General features: G+C 49.9%; 1 pseudogene; it reads right to left on the bottom strand.

Moving 5' to 3' along the window:
- Positions 1-21,151, bottom strand: part of LOC110198058 (MAP kinase-activated protein kinase 2-like) — a 35,969-nt pseudogene that overhangs the window by 12,633 nt on the left and 2,185 nt on the right.

The following is a 21,151-nucleotide window of genomic DNA, read 5'->3' as shown; positions in this document are numbered from 1 at the left end:
CTGAGGCTTAACCCCTCATTTGACCAGAAGAAATGAAGCCTGGGGATGTTTAATGACTTACCCTAGGTCTTACAGGTAATAGCCATATTCAAATCCTGTTCCAACTGGATTCTTGTTCAGGTACCATGTGAAGTAGAGGTGCCTTAATTAATCAACAAACACAAGTTTATTAAGCACCTGTGTTGTGCCTGGAATGACACTGGCCACTGGAAATATTGTCCCTGCCTTCAAGGAGCATACAATCTATCAGGAGAAACAAGATGTGCATACCAATCAACCAATCACCAAGTCTTTATTAAACACCTACTATGCGCCAGGCACTGTGCTTAGTGTTGGGGATACAAAGAAAAAGCAGAAACCTCTAATATAAACAGATAAGTGCTGTAGGCTCCCTCATCCCAATTCCCACTCAAACTGAGGAGTCACATCCCTAAGCAAAGCTATATCCCACCCTCCCCTGAGGGGCCAAAGCGATTCTTCTCTAATGCTAGTGGCTCAATCCCCAGTTCCAAGGTGTTTGTCCAGTATCCCTCACCGCTGATAGTAGCAATAGTAGTATATATGTACAGAGAGATAGATAGATAGATAGATAGATAGATAGATAGATAGATAGATAGATAGATAGATAGATAGATATACACACGTGCATATATACACATATGTGTGTGTGTACATATATATATTTAAATTTGTTTTTAGCTCCTTTATGTATTGATTGGAATGATTGGCTTTCCATCATTTCATCAATTAACATCAATTAGCTTTGTGGGTGACCTATATGATTTCAGGGACCCAAATGATTTTGGTGTGTCCCAGGTGGAAAGCGACATTTGAAGATCTTGTCCAGACATCCAGTTAATGAGGGGAAAGGAGACTGAGCCTGAGGCTGGGGCTCAGCTCCTCCCCCCCCCCCCCCCCCCCCGACTTCATTCCTTCCCAGGGCTCTCCACTTCCTCCAGTCCCTGGGCTCTGCTTTATCATTTCCTTGGGTCCAGGCTCCACAGGGCCGTTATCAAGCCCCTCCCACCCTTCTGGTGGCTTTCAGGACCTGCTAGTACTTCATCTAAAGTGTTGGGCTGATTGCTTTCATTTGATCGATTCTCACCTGCTGGCTGCGGCAAGGCTAAATGAGATGGGAAGATGGGATGATTTCCATGCTCCCTTGTGCTGATGCTCTGTTGCGCTGAAATTTTTGTGATAGTCTTGGAGACAGTCTAAGGTTGAGAGAGGAGCATCAGCTGGGCCAGAGAAAGTAAACACTGAGCCCCTAGAATGACCATAACAGTTGGACCAAGGGGGTGGCCTTGGCTCTGAAGTCAGAGGGCCTGGGTTCCAAACCCATTCAGCCACTTACTACTACTGTAACTTTGGACAAGTTGCTTTATCTCTGAACCTCAGTTTCCTTCTCTGCAAGATGAGGGGGTCAGAAATGGGGTACAGAAGTCTATCCTGCCCTACAGGAAAATAGAAGGGGAAGTGGATAAGAGAAGGGGAGAGAGATAGAAGAGAGGACAGACTAGGGGAAGGGATATTCAGAATGCATGCCATCTTGGGGTGGGAGGAGGGGGGAGATGGGGTATAAATTTGGAATTCAAAAACTTGTGGGAGTGAATGTTGAAAGCTAAAAATAAATAAATTTATATTTAAAAATTTTTTTTAAAAAGATGAGGGGGTCAGACTGGAGGGCCATTTCAGCTCTAAATCTCTGATCCTATAACCTCCCCCAGCCTCAGTTTCCTGTTCTGTAAAATCAAGGGTTTGGCCCCTGTGGCTTTTGAGCTGCCTCCCAGCTCTGCATCCATCAGTGTCGGTGCTCTTGCCACTGGTGTAGATTTCAACCCATCCCCACCTTCTCATCTACTCGTCTTGTCCATGCCTCATCCTTTTCCCCTCAGAAAAGAACCAAACTTTCCAAAGAAGACTGAGTCACTAGGCTAGCAGCCTATCTCTGGGCCTTTGACTAGCGTGTGGGTAACAGTGCAGCTGCCAGGTTCTCCCTCACTTTGCCCCCTTGTTCACCAATTCTGCATTCTGTCGACTTCTTGCCTCCATGTCATGATTGGTAACAGGCCAAGTCAGGTTTACAGAATGTTTTACTTCCTAAAGCACAGCCCCTACGAGGAAGATAAAGTAAGCATGATTAGCCCATTTTCCATCTCTAAGAACAGTGATCAGATCAACATAATCATTCCCGGAAAGAACAATTCAATCAACTAATTGCCTTCTGGTTCCTCTCTCCCTGCCCGAGACTCCCCAGACCCAAATACCACCCCCTCCAACCAACGTTCCTCTATTTGTGCTGCTTTCCTCTGTTAGAATGGAAGCTTCTTGAGGGCAGGGACTGGCTTCTCTTTTTCACCTTTGTATCTCCAGCAGTTAGTAGCATTCCAGGCACATGCTAAGCATTTAATAAAGGCTTTTGACTCATTTATTTTCCAAATGAAGAAACAGAGAGTCAGAGAAATCCAATGGCTTGGTCAAGCCTACACAGTAAGTGGCAGAGAAAAATGACTAGAACCCAGGACTTCTGAGTTCTCGTCTAGCCTTTCTTCCATTGTGCCATCCTAACTCTATCCCTACATCACCTCTCTGCATTGGAAATGGGGGGAAATGGCCAGAAGAAATGCCAGATTTCAGAACCTCAAAATGAGGGAAGACATTCCGACCAAGCGTCAGTGAGTCTGGGCACCAAGGACCTTCCCAGAAGCTCAGAACTACAGCAGCATTGACTTTTGGAGCTGGAAGGGGCCTCAGACGCCATCTTGTCCAGCCTATGCCTGGATAGGAATTCCATCCGCAGCATTTCTGCCTCTTAGTTGTCCTGGCTTCAGTCAAGCACGATCATCTGAACTTTCCTCACCCACTCAGGCTCTGATAAGATACAGAAAAAACCACCCATCTGGACCCCTTGGAGGTAGGGTTCTGAGGGCCTTCCACCCCACCTGTCACTACCCAAGCTTCGGGAAACCATGAGCCATGGGGAACCAAACCTCTAGGTACCTGCCTGCCCTCCAGTGAGAAAGAAAACATTCCCATTTGCCCAAGGAGAGGATAAATCTCTCAACAAGGGACTCAGCGAGACAGCTTGAGCCGCAGCCCCTGGCTTTGACAGCCAAAGGAAGGCAGCCAGCCCCCCAGCCTCCCGTCAGACTTCTCCAGACATTGGAAGCCTGCTCTGGCTCTCTATGGCTGCCTTTCTGGCTTGTGTGGATGCAGACATGTCTCCACTTTAGAGAACTGGGCAGCCCTTGGATAGCCCATGCTTGAGAGGGAGACTTGGGCGTGTGTGGATGGATGGACATTCCGGAGACCATTTAGACTTCTGAGATAAAGAGACACATTCACTCTTGACTCCTTTTCTGTCTTTACAACTTGCTTGAGACAGCGCAGTGTGGGCCCTTAGGAGAGTCACTCTGCACCTCAGTCCCCATCTATAAAAGGAGGACAGAGGAGGAGGAGACAACGCTCCACAGGACTATGTAAGCTCTGGAGCCCTTACCCCAACTCCCACTTGCACTGGTTGGCTGGGTCCCTCAGAACAAGGCTAGTTCCAGCTTCTTCTTTAGGAATCTAGGGGTATCCCTGAAGGGTTGAAGGTGTCTTTCTGATGCTATATAGTCTTGAGCCCCCATCTGATATGCTCTGTTTAATATCAGTCACTAGCTCTAGTTAATATCTCTCTTATATTTCCGGTCAGCCTAGTGATTAGCACCTGAATATCAATGCCAGCTCGGCCACTTGCTTTCTGGTAAGTTATACCACCTCTCTGGGCCTCAGTTTCCCCCTTTGTAAAATGAAGAGCTCCAGTGGCTTCTGAGGTCCTTTCCAGCTCTAAGCCTGTGATATATGAAGCTCACTGAAAGAATTAACTTCTACTAAGTATGCATATAACAAGAAGAGAAGTTACAAAGCGCTTCCCCCAAGTCTAGAGGCACGTAGACAGCATCTCAGTCCCTGAAATGGGGAGAATCTTAAAGCAACTGCTGCAAAGCATCTGCACGTCCAGGTTCACTAGTCACTCCTTGCCTGAAGAAAATATCAGCTGGGCTGCTGGGTTAAACCATCGCTAACAGGAAACCAAATAGGTCACTGGTGCCCCTTCACATTCAGCTCCTGGGAAGCCTGCTGGGGATTTCTGCCCCTTGGAAGCTTGCAAGGCCTCTGCTTTCTCAATCCTCCTTCACTCAAGAGCAGGAGAAGGATCTCTGTCATCCTCCCCACCCAGAGGCCCACAGTGAGCCTTTCCTCTCAGTGGAATGCAGCTGCAGGGAGGGAAGAAGGGTCGGCATGGCCAGGCAGGGCTCCTTGTATGGGCTCTGAGTTCCTGCTCAGCAGCCAGCCAGAAGGCCTTATCTTTCCTATGTGGACGGACCGCCATCAGGAGGTCTGTCCATGCTCTACATGGAAAGGTGCTTCTCATGTTGAAGGAGGCTCCTCAAATTTGCTCGCACCCAGGACTGGGCCCTTCCTGACTAGTCCCATGTTCCCTCATGAGATCTCTGGACTGAGAGAATGAGCTTCACGGACCACAGGCTTTGAGGTGAAAGGGACCTCAGAGGCCCCTGACCTAAGGGGGAAGGGAAACTGAGGCCCGGAGAGAGCATAGTCATAGAGAGATGGAAAGGACCTCAGAGGCTAAGGCTACCTTCCTCTTTCCCAATGAGGAAACTGAGGCCCAGAATGATGTGACTTGCCCAAGGTCTCACAGGTACTTGTAGCCAAGCCAACCTTTGAATCTAGGGGCACTGGCCCCAAATCCCAAAGTCTTCCCCCTGTACCTCATTGCCTCTCCCTGAGGATCATCCTGTCATTTGATCACAGGTCTAGCGCTGGAAGGGGCCTTACAGGTAATTTAACACAACCTCTTCATTTTACAAGTGAGGAAACTGAGGCACAGAGAAAGTGATTTGTGTAAGGTCCCAACGCTATTAAGTACCAGAAATTGGTTCAAACCTGGGCTCTCTCTACTGCGGCCTTGTTTTGGCTTAGAATGCCCCTGGTGCTCCTGAGATCAGGATTCTTCACTCTTTTTTCCATCATAGACCCCTTTGGGCAGTCTGGTGAAGCCTGGGACCCTCTTCTCAATCCGGTTCTTAAATGCGTAAGATTACAAAGAAAACCAATTACATTGCAATTCAGATATCCCACCCCCACCCCACCCTCCAGCCAAGTTGGTGGAGCCTGGGTTAAGAATCTCCAGGCTAATGAAGGGTGGTCATTGTGTGACCTGGGTAATTCCAAAGCTACTTTCCATCCACACTGGGGAAGGTGAGCTGTTGGGCAGATGGAAATTCAGCTATTTCTCTGCTAATTCCCCAGTGACGCCCCCTTCATGCCAACTCAGGCCAGATGAGGGCTGTTTGCATGCTCTGCCCTCCCCTACTTTCCTATGACCAAAACTTCCAGTAAGTGAAGCTCCCTTCCTAGCCAGCCCAGCACGAAAGCCTCCCAGAAATAACAAGTCCCTGCCCAGGGGCAGACAGAACAGGCCTGTCCTCCACCCCCAGCGCTGGAGAGAAACGTGTCATGAAGACAACGTGGCCTTGACCCAGGAGACTCTCTCAGGGGCAGGCTGGGAGCCTGGAGCAGCCAGGACTCAAACTCTGGCACCTTCCCTCCCTCCTTCCTCCTGGTTTTCCTAAAGCTGTTCAGAATGTATAGGCTTCTGGGTTTAGAGACAGAAGAAGCTGGGTTCAAATCCCACCTTGGACACTTAGCAGCTGTGTGACCCTGAGTAAGTCATTTAACCTCTATCTGCCTCAGTTTCTGCATCTGTAAAATGAGGGGGCTGGGCTTTATGGCCTCGAAGGACGCTTCTAGCTCTAGACCTATGAGTCTATGACCTCTCTAAAGCTTTTGACCCATTAGCCATCCCCTCCGTGACATCCTGTTGCCCCACATGGCTCTTCTCCTCCCTTTCTGGCTCCTCCTCTGTCTCCTTCATTGATCCCTGTTCTTCTTTCTTCACATCTCAAGTGGTGGGCGGCATCCAAGGCTCCAGCTTTGGGCTTGTTCTCTTCTCCCTGTACTCTTTCTCTTTTTTTTTTGTTTGTTTGTTTTTAGGCAATTGGGGTTAAGTGACTTGCCCAGGGTCACACTGCTAGTGAGTGTGAAGTGTTTGGTCTGAGGCCGGATTTGAACTCAGGTCCTCCTGACTTCAGGGCCGGTGCTGTATCCACTGTGCCACCTAGCTGCCCCCTCCCTGTACTCTTTCATCAGCTCCCATGGCTTCAACTTCCTTCTTTGGGCAGGTGGCTCCCGCAGCTCTCCAGGGTGTCCCCAAAGTCTCAGTGCAGCTTGAGGTCACTGAAGCTCACTAACGGCACTGAGACTTTTGGGACACTCTACATATCCAGCCCTAACTCATCAGGTCCTTCTGGACATCTCCACCTGGACATGGGGTCATGGGGTCACAGAAACAGATCAGGAAGAAACGCCAGAAGCCACTGAGTCCAACCCTTTCATTTTACAGATGGACAAACTGAGTCCCAGAGAGAGGAAGCGAATGCCCAAGGCCACCCAGAGGCAGGATGGGAGGGATGACTTGTGACTAGGAGAGATCATTCAGCCGATGGGCATTTGTTAAATGCCCATTAATCCCAGTCCCTGGCCATACTGTGCTTAGGCACTGGGGGCACAGAGACATAATCAGCTGATCAATCAGTCAATATATATTAAATGGTTCCCTTGTACCAGGCCTAAGAGTTGGGGATGCCAGGAAAAAAGCAAAAGCAGTTGCTGCCCTCGAGAGGCCAAGGAGAAAGATTTGAGGAGGAGGCGGCCCTGGAAATGAGACTTCATAGTCAGAAATCTTCAGTAGGGAATTGGAGAAGATAGGTGGAGGAATCCATTTCAGAGGTGAGGGAGCAAGTCAGGCAAAGTGTGGTCAGAGATGGCAGGTGGCCAGGTTGGGCAATAGTGAGGCAGTTTGAAAGGAGGGTAGATTTTGTGCCTAACCATGGAGTGACACCAATCTCAACACGTTAGTTGGAGCCTTCTTATGGGGCCTTTGAATGTCGGGCTAAGAGTGTACCCATTCTCTCTCAGTTTCCCATCTCTCTTCTCCTCTTTGGGGTCTAGCTGGCCCTCTACTTCTGCTTGGCCACCATCCCACAGCAGAGGCTCACCTGGAGCGCAACCAATGTTCCTTTTAATTTGTTAAAGACTCCAGCAGAGGGCCGTGCTGGGTACCCAGCAAAAGGGCTCTGAGGTCAGTTGATGCTATAAATCCAATCAGCCTGACCACTAATAATGAGGCCCAGGCTTAATGATGCAGGGTAACTGAGCCTGAGCTGCCCACTGGGAAGGCTGCCATGGCAAGCTCTTCCTGTCGATGATCACGGGGGTCACTTGTACCCAGTCAATCTCAACCTCTCTGGGGTCAGCTGGGGATGCTGTGGGAGGGAGGGAGGAACTGTCGACCCTAGATCTATAGCCCAGGAGTGCCTTGCGCAGCCCTGCCCGTGGCCAAGAGAGTTCCTAGCTGACTGGACCCTATCTCCAGTGCTAGGAGCCAGGACAGAGCGAATGTTGCAGTCCTGGCTCAGGGTGGAGCAGCCCTCTCCCATCTGTGGGGGAACCACCCCCTTTCACTGTGACTGGAAAATTCCACGTGAGCTGCCGAGGCCTGGGCTCCGGTCAGGAAGGTAGTGGGAGAGCAGTGAGAAACCCCTTTCAGCCAAGAAGGAGGAAGAGGAGGAGAAGAAAGAGGAGGCGGTGGTGCCCAGCTAGCTCCCCAGCTCCCTAGGGGCAGCAAACTGGAGGTGCGATTTTAGGGCAGCCTCCCCCCCATGACTGTGAGGCACCCGGTTTGAAATGTCTAGTACACTGCCGGTGACATTGAATATCTCAAGAGAGAGACAAGCGGTAGGTACATAGACTGGGAATCATCCATATAGAGATGATGGTGAAACCTATGGAAGCTGACAAGGACAGAGAGAGAGGAGACAGAGACACAGACACACAGAGAGACAGAGACAAAGAAACAGAGAGAGAGACAGAGACAGAGAGAGACAGACAGAGACAGAGAAACAGAAAGACAGAGACAGAGAGACAGAGACACACAGAGAGACAGAGAAACAGAGATAGAGATAGAGAGGCAGAGACCTAGGCCTGAGTTTTGGGGTACATGCATAGTTAGGGAGCAGAATGTGGAGACTGAGGAGAGGTCATTGTTGGTGGTCAGCAAAAGAGACTCGGGAGTGGTCAGAGAGAGGGAAGAATTGCAAAACCTAGGGAGGAGAGTGCTGAGGGTGTGAGAGTGATCAGCATTACCAAATAGTTCAGAGAACTCAAGGATGAAGATGGGGAAAAGCCGTCGGATCTAGCCATTAGGAGATAGTGGACTTGGAATTGGGAAGGACCTGGGTTCAGATCCTGCCTCTGCCAGGAGCTGTGTGACCTCTCTCTGAACTCTTTTTCCTCACCATTAACCCTAGCCACGCCCTCCTTGAAGGACGGAGGTGAGGATCTAAGCATTCCTGAGATGCCAGCCAGGACATCAGCTCAGCAGGTTTGTCCCTAAACAGGCTGATTTGGAGAACGTGGCACCGCGGGGAGTCCAGTGACATGCCTGGCTCTAGGCTGGGCTCATGGCACCACAGAGCAGCCCTGGAGGGGACCCCAGGGCAGGGCCAGTCCAGCCCAGGCACGTCATAGGTAAGGAAGCCGAGGCCCAGGGCGTCCTCAAGAGTAGTAATGGGGACATTTGGCATGGTTCCTGGCACCTAAGTAGATTCAGCTTAGCAGCCTGGCAGCCCCAGAACACACATACACACACGTGCTCACACACACACACTTGTAAGTTAAGTACCTCTACATATGTGTACACATGTCCACACATGCATACATCACGACTTGGGACAGAGACAGGCAGGGTGGAGCAGTCTGGAAAGCTAATTCTCTCTGAGTGGCTGAATCACAGGGCGAGACCCTTGGTACTACCCAGTCCACCTCAGGTCCACTAACACGTAGTGACAAGTGTTGTCCAGCTTCTGGGGGGACACCTCCAAGGAAGGGCAACTCGGCTCACTTGGGGACACCCTTCACATCTTCCCTGACCCAAAACGACATTTTCCCCTTCACAATTTCCACTCTTTCCTCCTGGTTTTCTATTTGGGGGCCAAAGAGAATGAGGCTCATTCCTCTCCCAGGGCTCCAAGGTGACACCCCTGATCTCTCTCCCTCCCCAAGTATCCTCTTTGCCAGGCTAGTGATCCCCATTTTCTCCCATCGCTTCTCAGCCAGGATGACCTCGACTGGCCTTTCGCCCTCCTGGACACCTCCACATACTCTTCAGCTTAGCTTGGTCCTTCCTCACCGGGGGCCCAATGCTCCTTCCAGGTAGACTGAAACCCAGGCAGAGCCAGGCAAAACGATCCCTCATCTCCAGGTCTCTCTTGACATGGATCCCAAATCATTTGCTTCTTGACTGCTATCCACATTTAACTGCAGCGGTATGGGCTGGATCACAGCCCTAGCGTGTGACTCGGTTTCTCTTATCTGTTCTTTTGTCAATAAAACTCCTGTTCTTTGATCCTAAGAAAGACTATCATGGATGGTCTTATGGGGCCATTCCTGTGGGAATGGACCACTTTGGCTCCCAAATCACAGAGGGTCTGGAGAAGGGGGGAGGGCAGAGCTTCCTCCCCATTGCAGATTTTGCCATCATGTTCTTCAGACCAGGAGATCTGATTATTGAGCTGGAGGTCAGATGGGGGTGGAAGGGGACCAAGGACTCTGACCCATTAGAACTCAAAAATCAATCCCTTTGTGGGAAAGAGGGTGGCCACTGGCCCCTTCCTTCCACCATCAGCTCTGGGGCTCCGCAGGCCAGAATTCAGATTTCTTGCCTCGGATGCCAAGAGGGAGCCTCGGAAAAGAACTCAGCTGCACCCAGATCAGTCAGCGCCTGTGCTCCGCTCTGGCTGGATGCCCTCCAAGCTCCAGGCTCTTTCCTTGCATCTCTGGATGACCGTGGCTGAAAAAGCAGGGCTGTGTCTGCACATCTTGCCTCAGGGAGGGAGCCAGACTGCCCAGCTCAGAATTTTTCCTTTAATCTCTCCATCTTGACTCCAAGCATCTTTTTGGATTCTCTTTAGGATGACTCACATTTTTCTAGAACATTCTCAACCCAGCAGAATCTGTGGGCTTGTGTGTGTTCATACATGCATGTGAATGCATCCAGGCACACACACATGTTCACAAACAGGAGTGTGTGTGCGTACGCATGCATGTCTCTGTGTGTGAATGTTTGGGTGTGTGTATCGAGGCACTTGTACATGAATATGTGCATGTGGTTATGTGTATGTTGTGCATGCATGTGTATATATGTATATGTATGTATATATGCACATGTAGCTTATGTATGCATCTAGGCAACCATGGTGTGTTCACAGACATACACCTGTGCACGCATGTTCATACAGTATATTTAGGCACCTGTGCCTGTATTTGTGAACATGCATGCATGCAGATGTGTGCCTGTGAACATGTGTCCATGTGCATGCTCATGTGTGTGCACCCAGGACATGGGCACGTGCATGCATGCTGGTGATCATCTCCATGCAATCAGCTGCAGCTAGAACCTCGCACAGACTTTGATTACAGAGATCTTGCCTGACAGCCCCGCCGGTCCCGCGCCCCCCCCCCCAGTAACTTCCCTCTGTCCCAGCTACTCTCCAGACTCCACTGGCCTCTCTGTCAGCTTTAAAAAGTAATTTTTAAAAACTACATGCTTAAAACCCCAAAACATTCAAATACACATGACAAAGAAGGGAATCTTCCAATCAAACTATTTGCTTGGTTTTTTAAAAGGAGAGGAGGAAAAGCTATAATTTGAAACCTTAATAAAATAAAGGCAATGGATTTGCTGTTTCCCTTCCTGCCTCTTTTCCATTGGTGTTTCTTGCTATGCTGAGGTTTCTTTCTCTTACTTTGTTTTTTCAAAATAAAGTCATCATAAATGTCATCGTTGTTCCTGTCAGGCATATCCTGACCCCAGAAGGACCATCCTATGTAAATTGGAGAGCAGACCCTTGGATGGTAGCCAGGTATCTGTGGAGGGCTGAAATTCAGGGGTTGAGGAAAGGCCCCACCGCTGAAGCTGACTACCTCTTGTAACCTTGAAAAAGCATAACCAAAAAACCTTGAAAACTCACGGCGTGTAAGTGGGCCTCAGTTTCCTCACTGGTGAAATGCTGAGTCTGGAGGCGTTCTTTGGATTTTATCCCCAGCCCCTAACAGAGGGGCTGGCACTTGGCACTGTGCTTAATAAATGCTCGCTGACCTGATTGACAACTTGGCATCTGAATTCCCTTCCAGCTCTCCCCTGATCTGGGATCCTAGGGCCCTATGAGGAGTTATGAAAATAAGCATGTAGGTCTAAGGAAGGTTAGTTAGAAGTTAGTTATGTTTGTCTGACTGGACCCAACACCCCCAAATTATTCAGCCTTCTGATTTCAGCTTCTCCCATTTCCTTGCTGCACCCAGCATTGGTTAGGGGTGTTTGGTCCAGGCAGGGTCTGCCTCTGCTCCCCCAAACTCAGCCCCATCTCTCCCTGAGGATGTCTCTGGGGTCAGGCCTGGAGAGGGAGGCTGGGGTGGCGCTGGTGGAAGGCTTCTCCCTACTCTGAGGGGCACCCACTGTGGCTGGTTCCTGGGTCCTCTCCTCTAGACTGAGCTCCTGCCAGGCCGCCGGGTCTTGGAGATGAGCTGGGGATAATCTGAACAAGGGCTAGGGAGCTGGAGAATGTAGGGATGGAGGAGAGGCCACGAGAGCTCCAGCTTTGGGATGATGGAGCACTTCTAGCAGTGTGGGGGACAAGGGCGTTGGGCTGAGGAAAACTAGCCACTCTTTCTCAGGGAGGAAGGAGACAAGTATTTATTAAGTGCTTACAAATGCAAACAAAAAAGAGAACAGTGCCTGGCCTCAGGGAGCTTCCCTTCTAACCCAGAAGATATATAAAAGGGAGCTGAAAAGCACCTAGCAGAAGGGTGAGTAGGTGGGGTTTTGGAGTCAGGGAACAGAGTCAGAAGGAGAAGGAAGGTTGGCTGGCCTGGGCCCCTCCACCAGTGGAGGTGGAAAGAGCGATTCACCAATGGGAGAAGGAGGCTGGCCTGGCAAAGAGACATGCCAGGGTGGGAAGGCTGCAGGGATGGGGGGTATTCCAGGCTGAGTGAGCAACTGAGGCCAGGTTGGAAGTCCAGAAAGTCATAAGTAGTGTTGGCCAGCCCCAAGCCTCATGCGGACAGGGCCCTCTGCTCCCAGTTCCTTCCCTTACAACCACTACTTTTGGTCAATGTCCTCCATCTTCACTCTCGGGGGATGGGTTTCCTATTACAGTGGGGAAGAGGGGAACTGGCCCAAGCACCCACCTGCCTCCATCAAGCTTCTGGACTCATTGCACATCCAGAAGGGTGTGGGCTTATTTGTCCTCTGTTTGGGGAAGCTATAAAAATATGAATCAACAAAATCTTTTCTGTTTATCTTGAGTTCGTAGCTGAGAAATGTCTTAGTAACTGAAAAAGAATCTCTATCCCCCTCCTTCCCTATCTCCCTTTCCCCTTCCTTCCCCCATTTGCCCCCTCCTCCTCACCTCTCCTCCCCACCTCTCCCCCTCTTTCTCCTCCATTTCTGCCTCCCCTCTTTGCCCCTCTTCTCTCCCTCTCCCCCTCACCTTTTTTCCTCTCTTCTCTCTTTCCTTCCTTTTCCCTCCCCTCCTTCCCTTTTCTCCTTTCCTCCCTTTCTCTCCTCTTTTTTCTTCCTTCTCTTCTCTCTCCTTTCCCCTTTTTCCACCATCTCTCTCTCTCTCTCTCTCTCTCTCTCTCTCTCTCTCTCTCTCTCTCTCTCTCTCTCTCTCTCTCTCTCTCTCTTTCTCTCTCTCTCCCTCCCTCCCTTCTTCTCTCTCTTTTCTTTCCTTCTCCCCTCTCTTCCCATCCCCCTGAGATCCCCCCATCTGTCTCTCTGTCTGTAACTATAGCCTCCCTCTCAGCAGCACCTAACCTCCCCCTACCTTCGAACAATGAATGAGATTTTTGAAAAGCCTGTTTCTTTTATGACAAATGGCAAGAGAAAAAGCAAACCCCACTCCTACAAGGAAAAAGGACTGGAGAGGCCACAAGTCAGAGAAAGGCTTGCTCCTCCAGCCTAGGGGCAGGAGGCACCAGCTGCATCTGGTCCCCTGGCCTCCAGGCTTCTTCTTCACCTGGCTTCTCCCCTGAGGCTCCAAGTCCCAGCAGTGGCTCCTGGCAGCCTTCTCCAGGGGCACAGCCCAGCTCCCTCACACTATCTGTCATCTCTGCAAACATCTGTGCTCCTCAAAGGGATGCACCGTCTTCTCCTTCCCCTCCCTTAGGAGTGGGAGGGGCTAAAAGGGGAGGCAGACCAGAAAAGATGATGGAGGAGATGTGGGCAGTGGGCCCCTGGACCTCAGCCAAGATGGTTTCTGAACAGTGACAAAGGCTGCCCAGGATGCAGAGAGCCAACCAGACCATCATTTCCTACGCTCAGGAGCTTTGCCCATCCTCAGGGAGGATGGACAGTGGAACAGCCTGGGTGTCTTGGTGGCAGAAGCTGTAGCAGCAGAGATATCAGTCCAGGGTCTGGCCATCTGGTTGGGGCTGATAAGCAGCACAAAGGTGAATCTTTATCTGAATCAATCAGCAGGCACCTACTGTGTGCCTGGCACCTTGCTGAGCAGTGAAGACACAAGGGCAAACGTAAAACAACCTTTGCTCCCAGGGAGCGTCTAATAAGGGAGATGCCACTTACAGAAATGCACCATCCTGAATGTGATGTGAACCGGGGATGCCGAGTGGAAGTGAAGCAGAGGGGCTTGAGTTGGAATCTTTAATTCTGTTTCAAATTTATCTTTTAACATAAAGAATCACAGAAATCTCACCCTTGGATGGGACCTCAGAGGCCTTCTGGCATAGACCATGTTGGACAGGAATCCACTGGGCCATGAATGAATGGATGGATAAACAAAGGAGAAAGCTCTTGCTAAATGCAAAACCCTGCTCTAAGTTCTAACGATACAAAAAGAAAAGGGTGAGAGCCCCTGACCTCAGGGAGCTTACATTCTAGTGGGGCAGGTCACACTCAGGGGAGCTTTCAGCAGCAAGTCAGACAGAAAGGCCCGTGGTCCTTGGGGGACAAGCTGATGATAACGAATGTATTTTAGCGTTAGCTTCACTGATAAACAACCGCATCTGTTTCTGATGCCGAGGCCCTTCCGGGGTCTTCAGGAGCTGTAGGGACGTAGCTCAGGCAGAAGCAGAGCCATTGCCACTGTGGGCTGCTTTCCTGGATCAGAGCTGCTGCAGCGGGGACAGAAGCAGGACCAGTGGTTTGGGCACACTAGTATGCCCTGGGCTCCCAGGCTTCCCGTCTACCCACCAAATGGTCAAATTGCTTTTCCTTGAAATATAAGGGACCACACTGGCCTGGCAGGGGGCCCACTCCATTTTTGGACAGTGCTGATCAGTTGGAGGTTTTTCTTGACATCGAGACAAAATCTACTACAGAATCCAAGCATTTCCTTCAGGGGGTCTTAGGCATGTTGGCGGCTCTGGGTCCCAGTACAAAAAGCTTGGTCTTGGCGTATGCCACACTGACGATGGCTTAGTCCCTTTGGCATGAAGGCATCTGACTTCAAAGCTAACGTTTCCACTCCCCAGGGTTGAGAAGGAGTTTGCTGGGGTGGCAGCGTGGGCCTTCAGAGTCCTTGACTTGAATAAACCAGTGATGGCTCCAGGATTCATGGTGACCAGATGCATGTAAAGTCTGGAACAGGCCCCTGTCACCCACATCCAGACTGCTGTGGCTGACCCGGGCGCTGTCCGCTGAGCTTCACTCAGGAGATGTCCAGGTCAAGCCAGCAGCACGGACATAAGTGAGATCCAGCTTCTCCCTGGGGCGAGCACCCAACTCATTCCAACAGTGGAGCTCTGGTCTGTCTGTGGGTATCTGGGGAGCTTTACCTCCAGTCTGAGGGTGCCCTGGCTGCTTAGGACCAGTTCTGGAGTGCTTGATAATGGCATCAAGAAGGGACCTCAGAGGGATCTCTACAGGCCTTTCAAGGACATGGGAGTTCCCCGTGGAAGTATGGCTTTCACATACATGCTAGACTTAAAGTCAGGAAGTCCTGGATTCAAATTCCACCTCAGCCACTTACTAGTTGTGTGACCTTGGGTCAATCACTTAACGTTTCTGTGCCTCATTTTCCTCATCTGTAAAATGAAGTGGTTGGACTCAGTGGCCTCTCAGGTTCTTTCCAGCTCTGGACTGAGGAGCGTCAGTCTATCAGTAGAATCTCTGCCCCCTTCTCGCAAGCCCCAGAGAGCCTCCACCTCCTCACTGTCAACTTGGCACTCCTCCCTTTGCCCCATCGCTGGGGCCTGGGTGCTGGATCCAGCCAGATCTTGGGGTACATAGGAACATCATTGAGATGAACTACCAGCCACCTCCTGAAGAAGCGAAGGCACCCTCTGCACAGCCCAGACAGAGGAGAAGTGGGGAGGCATGGGGTGTGCCCTTCGAAGCCAGCACAAGAGCACTCAGACCCTGAGCACTCGCTCCCGTCCGCATCTTTGGTTTTTGTGTGTCTCTACCAGGTTCTCCTCTGACCGGCCTCTGAAGAGACTCCAGATGGGGAAACAGAGACTCCATTAGCACTTTGTATAAATCACTGGCCTCAGGCTGGCAGGAGTCCAAGAGGAGCCCCCGGGGCCACAAATGAAAGGGGGGTGAGCTCAGCTCCTGAAACCTTGCCAGGAAGACTTCATGCCCTTCCACATGTGGCCATAGAACTGGGGGGGGGGAGGCAGTGCTAGGGGAAGGATTGTGAGGGGAAGCAAAAGCTAAAGCCAATTTTCCTACAGAAATAATCAATCAGCTAACAGGTATTTGATTAAGCACCTACTGCATGCCTGCCCGGCTCTGTGCTCCCAGCGGGAGATGTAAGTGCAGAGTAAAACGATCCCTACTCAAGAGCAGCTGACATTCAAAAGGGGAGACAAGCATGTAGATACACACGTAACCTAAATGTGTACTAAAGAAATACAAACAGAAACCAAGTGGAGTTGAGGAGAGAGTGCATTCCAGGCAGGGAGCAGGGCCAGCAGCAAAGGCATGGAGAGAGGAGATAAAATTTTGTGATGGAGAAAGAGAGAGAAGGACACTTTGGCCCCATCATGGAGGAAGAGGAGGTACAGTAACATCCTAGAGAGAGCAGAGATCCACTGCGGTCGATGGAGTAGGAGAGTCCCATGGCCAGATTTGCACAGCTGCGTATTATAGGACGGACTGGAGTGAGTCGAGCCCAGTTAAAAGGCTTTTGCAATAGTCTTGCTGAGAGGTGATGAGTGCCTGAACCAAGGGGATCATTTGGTGAGGAGGGAAGGAATTCAATGGAAGAGATGTGGAGGTGGCAGGATTTGGTGATTTGATGTGTTGGAACTGAGGATCGAGCAGAGACGAAGACCATGAGACACTGGAGAGAGGATGGTGCCTTTGGCAGAGAGAGGGAAATTTGGAAAAGAAGAGAACTGAGAGGAGGAGGTTCAGTTTCAGGTACCTTGAGCTAAAAATGTCTTCGGGACTTCCTGTTTGAAATGCCCAGTCAGCCTTTAGAGATCCAAGACTGAAGCTTGGGGGGAGGTGGGCTTAAATATAAAGATCCAAGAATCATCCTCAGAGAAGTCATAATGAGCCATGGGAGGTGACGAGTTTATCAGGAGAGACAGCACGGAAGGAAAGAGTTGCTTGGGGTCCTCCAGCTAGTGATCGTCAGGACAAGGATTAGCCTCTAGATCTTCCTGACGTCATCAGCACCATGCTACCTTTCGGGGAAACTTGGGGTCATCAGAGAAGCTTTGCTCTTTCCTGAAGAATAAAAGTTCTTTTATTCTTCCTGAATTGACTGCAATTTCCTGAGGGCAGCGTTATCCTGATAGAGAGCCTGCCATCCAGATTTTGGTAGAAACGACCATGAATAAGTGACTTCTTTGTAAATGATACAACTGTCCGTTTACCATCCTGTGCATTGGGTGGAGATTGACAGAACACGACAAGCCAGTAAACTAAGCATATGCAGTGGTCCAGTATCACTGGCAGGGTAATGTTTCCTACTGTGAAGTCAGCGTGGCATGAGGGAACATCTTTCAGTTCCAGAAGACCCTAATTCGAATCCTGCCTCCCTGCTTTGTGCTGGACTTTGTAGTCTGAGCATTTCCATTCCATTCGTTCTATTCACAGCTGTCTTTACTGCCTTTAGCTGCTATTGGTGACGGCAGATAGTTACCACCTCCAGTTTCTGGATGCCTCCTCTGACCCTCCAAAGCTCACTGCCGCGGCTGCCATGTGTTCATGGCCACATGGCAGCAGGCTGGGGAGCAAAGGCAGCCCGCAGTCAGGTTATCAGATCATTGATGCTGCTGCTGCTGCTGCTGCTGCTACCTCTTCTGCCACCTGGAGGCTTCCCATGGTACTTGCCTCACTAACCATCGGGAAAGAGAAAGATGAGAGAGAGAGGGGAAGGAGGAGAGGGAGAGAGAGAGGGAGAAGGAGGGAGGGAGAGAGAGAGAGAGAGAGGGAGAAGGAGGGAGGGAGAGAGAGAGAGAGAGAGGGAGAAGGAGGGAGGGAGAGACAGAGAGAGAGAGAAACAGAGAAAATGGGACAATGGGATATACATAGTAATCATAACTGAACATGAATGGGATAAGCTGACCCATAAAACAGCAGCAGATAGCAGAATGGCTTAGAAACCAGAATCCAACAATGCATTGTTTACAAGAGACACACAAGAGAAACAGGACACACAGAGTTAAAATAACAGTCTGGGGCAGATTCAGTTACGCCTCAGCTGAAGTAAAAACGGCAGGAGTGGCAAGCCTGATCTCAGACAAAGCAAAAGCAGAAATAGATCTAACCAAAGGAGATAACCAAGGAAACTACATTTTGCTAAAAGGCACCCCAGACAATGAAATAATATCAAGAATTTTTATAGCAAGTTTTTCTGACCAAAGTCCCATTTCTCAAACATATACTGAGTCACATTTATAAAAACAAGAGCCATTCTTCAACTGATAAATGGTGAAGGGATATGGACAGGCAGTTTTCAGAAGAAGAATCTATAGTCGTGTAAAAAAATGCTCTACATCACCAATGATTAGAGAAAGGCAAATTAAAACAACTCTGAGGTACCATCTCATACCTATCAGAAATGACAAATGCTGGAGGAGATGAGGAAAAATGAGGAATGAACTGCTGGTGGAATAGTGAACTGGTCCAACTATTCTAGAGAGCAATTTGGAACTAGGCCAAAAGGGCTATAAAAGGCATACCACTACTAGGTCTATATCCAAAAGAGATCAAAGAAAAAGGAAAAGGACTTATCTGCACCAATGTGTTTACAGCAGCCCTTTTTGTGGTGTAAAGAATTGGAAATTGAAGGGAGGCTCCGCAGTTGGGAATGGCTGAACAAGTTGTGGCATATAATTGCGACAGAATACTTTCGCGCTGTGGGAAATGATGAATGGAGTGGTTTCAGAAAAACACGGCACGATGTGTATGGACTGATGCAAAGTGAAGTGAGAAGCCCTGGGAGATCATCGCACACAATAGCAACAATATTGTAATGATGATCGACTGTGAAGCACCTGGCTACTCCAATTAATACAGTCATCCAAGACAATTGCAAAGGAATGCCCACCTCCAGAGAGAGCGCATGAGCTCCGAATGCAGACTGAAGTGTGATCTTCTCACTTTCTTTACTTTTATTGCATTTTTCTGAAATATGACTAATATGGAAATATGTTTTGAATGATTTCAGATGTGTAATTGATATCATATTGCTTGCCTTCTCAGTGGGTGTAGGAGGGGATGGGAAGAAGGGGGAGAATTTGGAACTCAAAATTTTAAAAGAATGTTAAAAATAAATAAAACACTTCAAAAAAAAGAAATATAAAGTGAGAGAGGGAAAAAGAGAGAAATATAAAGAGAGAGAAGGAAAGAGGGAAAGAGAGAGAGAAAGAGATTTCTCTAGTCAAGTCTTTCTTTGGTCTGAACACTCAGTTCTGGCACTACAGGCAATCGAAAACCTTTTGGTCACCACACAGAAAATGGACAGGAGATAGCAAGAAGCACAATCTCCAAAGTGGGGTGGGGGTGGGGTAAAAGTCTCTCCACGACACAGAAGCTTCCAGAAGCTGGCTCACCAAGCCTCCACGTGGGTTTGCAGAGCGCATCACACTGGCTCTACAGCAGGCTTCTGTCCTTAGCTCGTAGGCATATGAGGACAGGCGGTGGGTTGGGTTTGGCCTTCGGATGGTAGTTTGCCAACCCTTTTTTTTTTCAATCATCCTGTAACTTAGAGGGAAGAGGTGGGAAGAAGGAGAAAAAAAATAGAGGTTTTATAAAAATTCGAGGTCAAATCAGCCCAGAAAAGCCTCCCAACGAGGAAGGTCTTGAGAACACCATGCCCCCTTGTCCTCACCCTCCCAACCTCCCCGAAGACGACTGGGGGAGGCGGCAGTTCCAGGATCTGGATCCATCTGTGGACAAGTCTGGGTTCGTACAAGTGGGAGCTGGAGGACAGTTCTTTGTTTCTGCTTTTAAAAGATATACTTAGGGTGCTATTGCTTTCCCTCCCTAGCCTCCTCCAAAGCCTGGGGTTTTTTTTAGGCAGTTGGGGTTAAGTGACTTGCCCAGGGTCACACAGCTAGTAAGTGTCAAGTGTTTGGTCTGAGGCTGGATTTGAACTCAGGTCCTCCTGACTTCAGGGCCAGTGCTCTATCCACTGTGCCACCTAGCTGCCCCTGAGCCCGGGCTTTCTTCTGCCTCTAGGAGCAGAGGGTTGGTGGCATCCTCAATCTTCTTCCTCTGGATTTGCTCCAAGTCAGCCCTCACGGTGGCCAAGGCCCTGGTCATCTCTTCCTTCACATACTCCCACTTCTCCTTGGCTTCCTTCAGGACTCTGCTTGTGGGCAGTGGAGTCTGAGGGAGTTGCATTGATTGTATGATCCAAGGGTGTTTCAGAAACGCAGCGATGGTCATTCTTTGGCTTGGCTCTGCCTCTAGCAGACTCCAGATAGGCATTTTTAATGACTTCCTCTGATACCGCTGACCACAATGGATTGGGAAATCACATGGCCCATTAGGATTTGTGTCTTTGTGCCAGGAGCAATGGCAAGGCCATGGCTGGAATAGAATGGAGGGTAGCCACACGGTGGGATATACATGACAACACCCAAAGACCACATGTCTGCATTTATCATATTTCTCCAGGCAGGACCTCTGGAGCCACACAGTATGGCGTGTAGCAAGGGGTAGAGAGGGAATATGGCTGGCAGTTTTCTTGGCAAAGCCAAAGTCGGTGAGCTTCAGGATCGCATCAGGCCATTTGGAGAAGTCCAAGAGATTCTGAGGCTTGACATCCCTGCATGCCATGTTGATTGAGCGTAAGTACTGAATTGCTTTGCCAATGCCTTTCCTAATGTCGGAAGCCTCTCTCTATGGGAAGGCCTGATCTTGGATGTGGCTGAACAGCTCTCCACCACCCATGCATTCCATGAGAATCAGGAGACACTTCCTTCCAGCATCCAGGGGCTCACAGACATCCACGATCTTGACAATGTGTAGGCACTAAAAGGTTCGCCAATGCAGACCCACCTCCCTTGGGCTTTGGGGCAATCCCAGCGAATTTCTCTCCCATCTTCTTGTTGAAAATCTGCAAAACTTTCTGGTTGATGCCAAGCCTCAGGACCTGGCTGGTGACCTAGTAGTTCTCTGGGTTGGCATTCTTCTTGATCTGCAGGCTCGACTTGACATAGAACTGGGGGAAATGCTAGGAGGGATGGGGGTGTGGCAGAGGCAGCAGAGGGAGCAAGGGAAGCTGGGGCTGCAGGTATGATGATGGCAGCCGAGAGTTGGAGAACAGCACAGGTGGCGTCTGGCCTGGCCAGTTAGATAGCATGGTGGGAGCAGAATCAGGAGGAGGAGGGGGACTCAGGGAGGTCTCCTTCTCCTGCTCTGGACTGGCCCTGTCAGCCTTGGCCCAGCTGGGAAGCTTGCTCATGGGCTATGGCAGAGCCGGCTTCCTCAGACCAGCTCAGCTCTGGCTCCAGGCTTGGCCCTTTGGGTGGCTTCTGT

The sequence above is a fragment of the Phascolarctos cinereus genome, unplaced genomic scaffold (assembly GCF_003287225.1).
Source record: "Phascolarctos cinereus isolate Bilbo 61053 unplaced genomic scaffold, phaCin_HiC Scaffold_5;HRSCAF=322, whole genome shotgun sequence".
NCBI classification, from domain to species: Eukaryota; Metazoa; Chordata; class Mammalia; order Diprotodontia; family Phascolarctidae; genus Phascolarctos; species Phascolarctos cinereus.
This window is presented reverse-complemented; position numbering and strand designations above follow the sequence as displayed.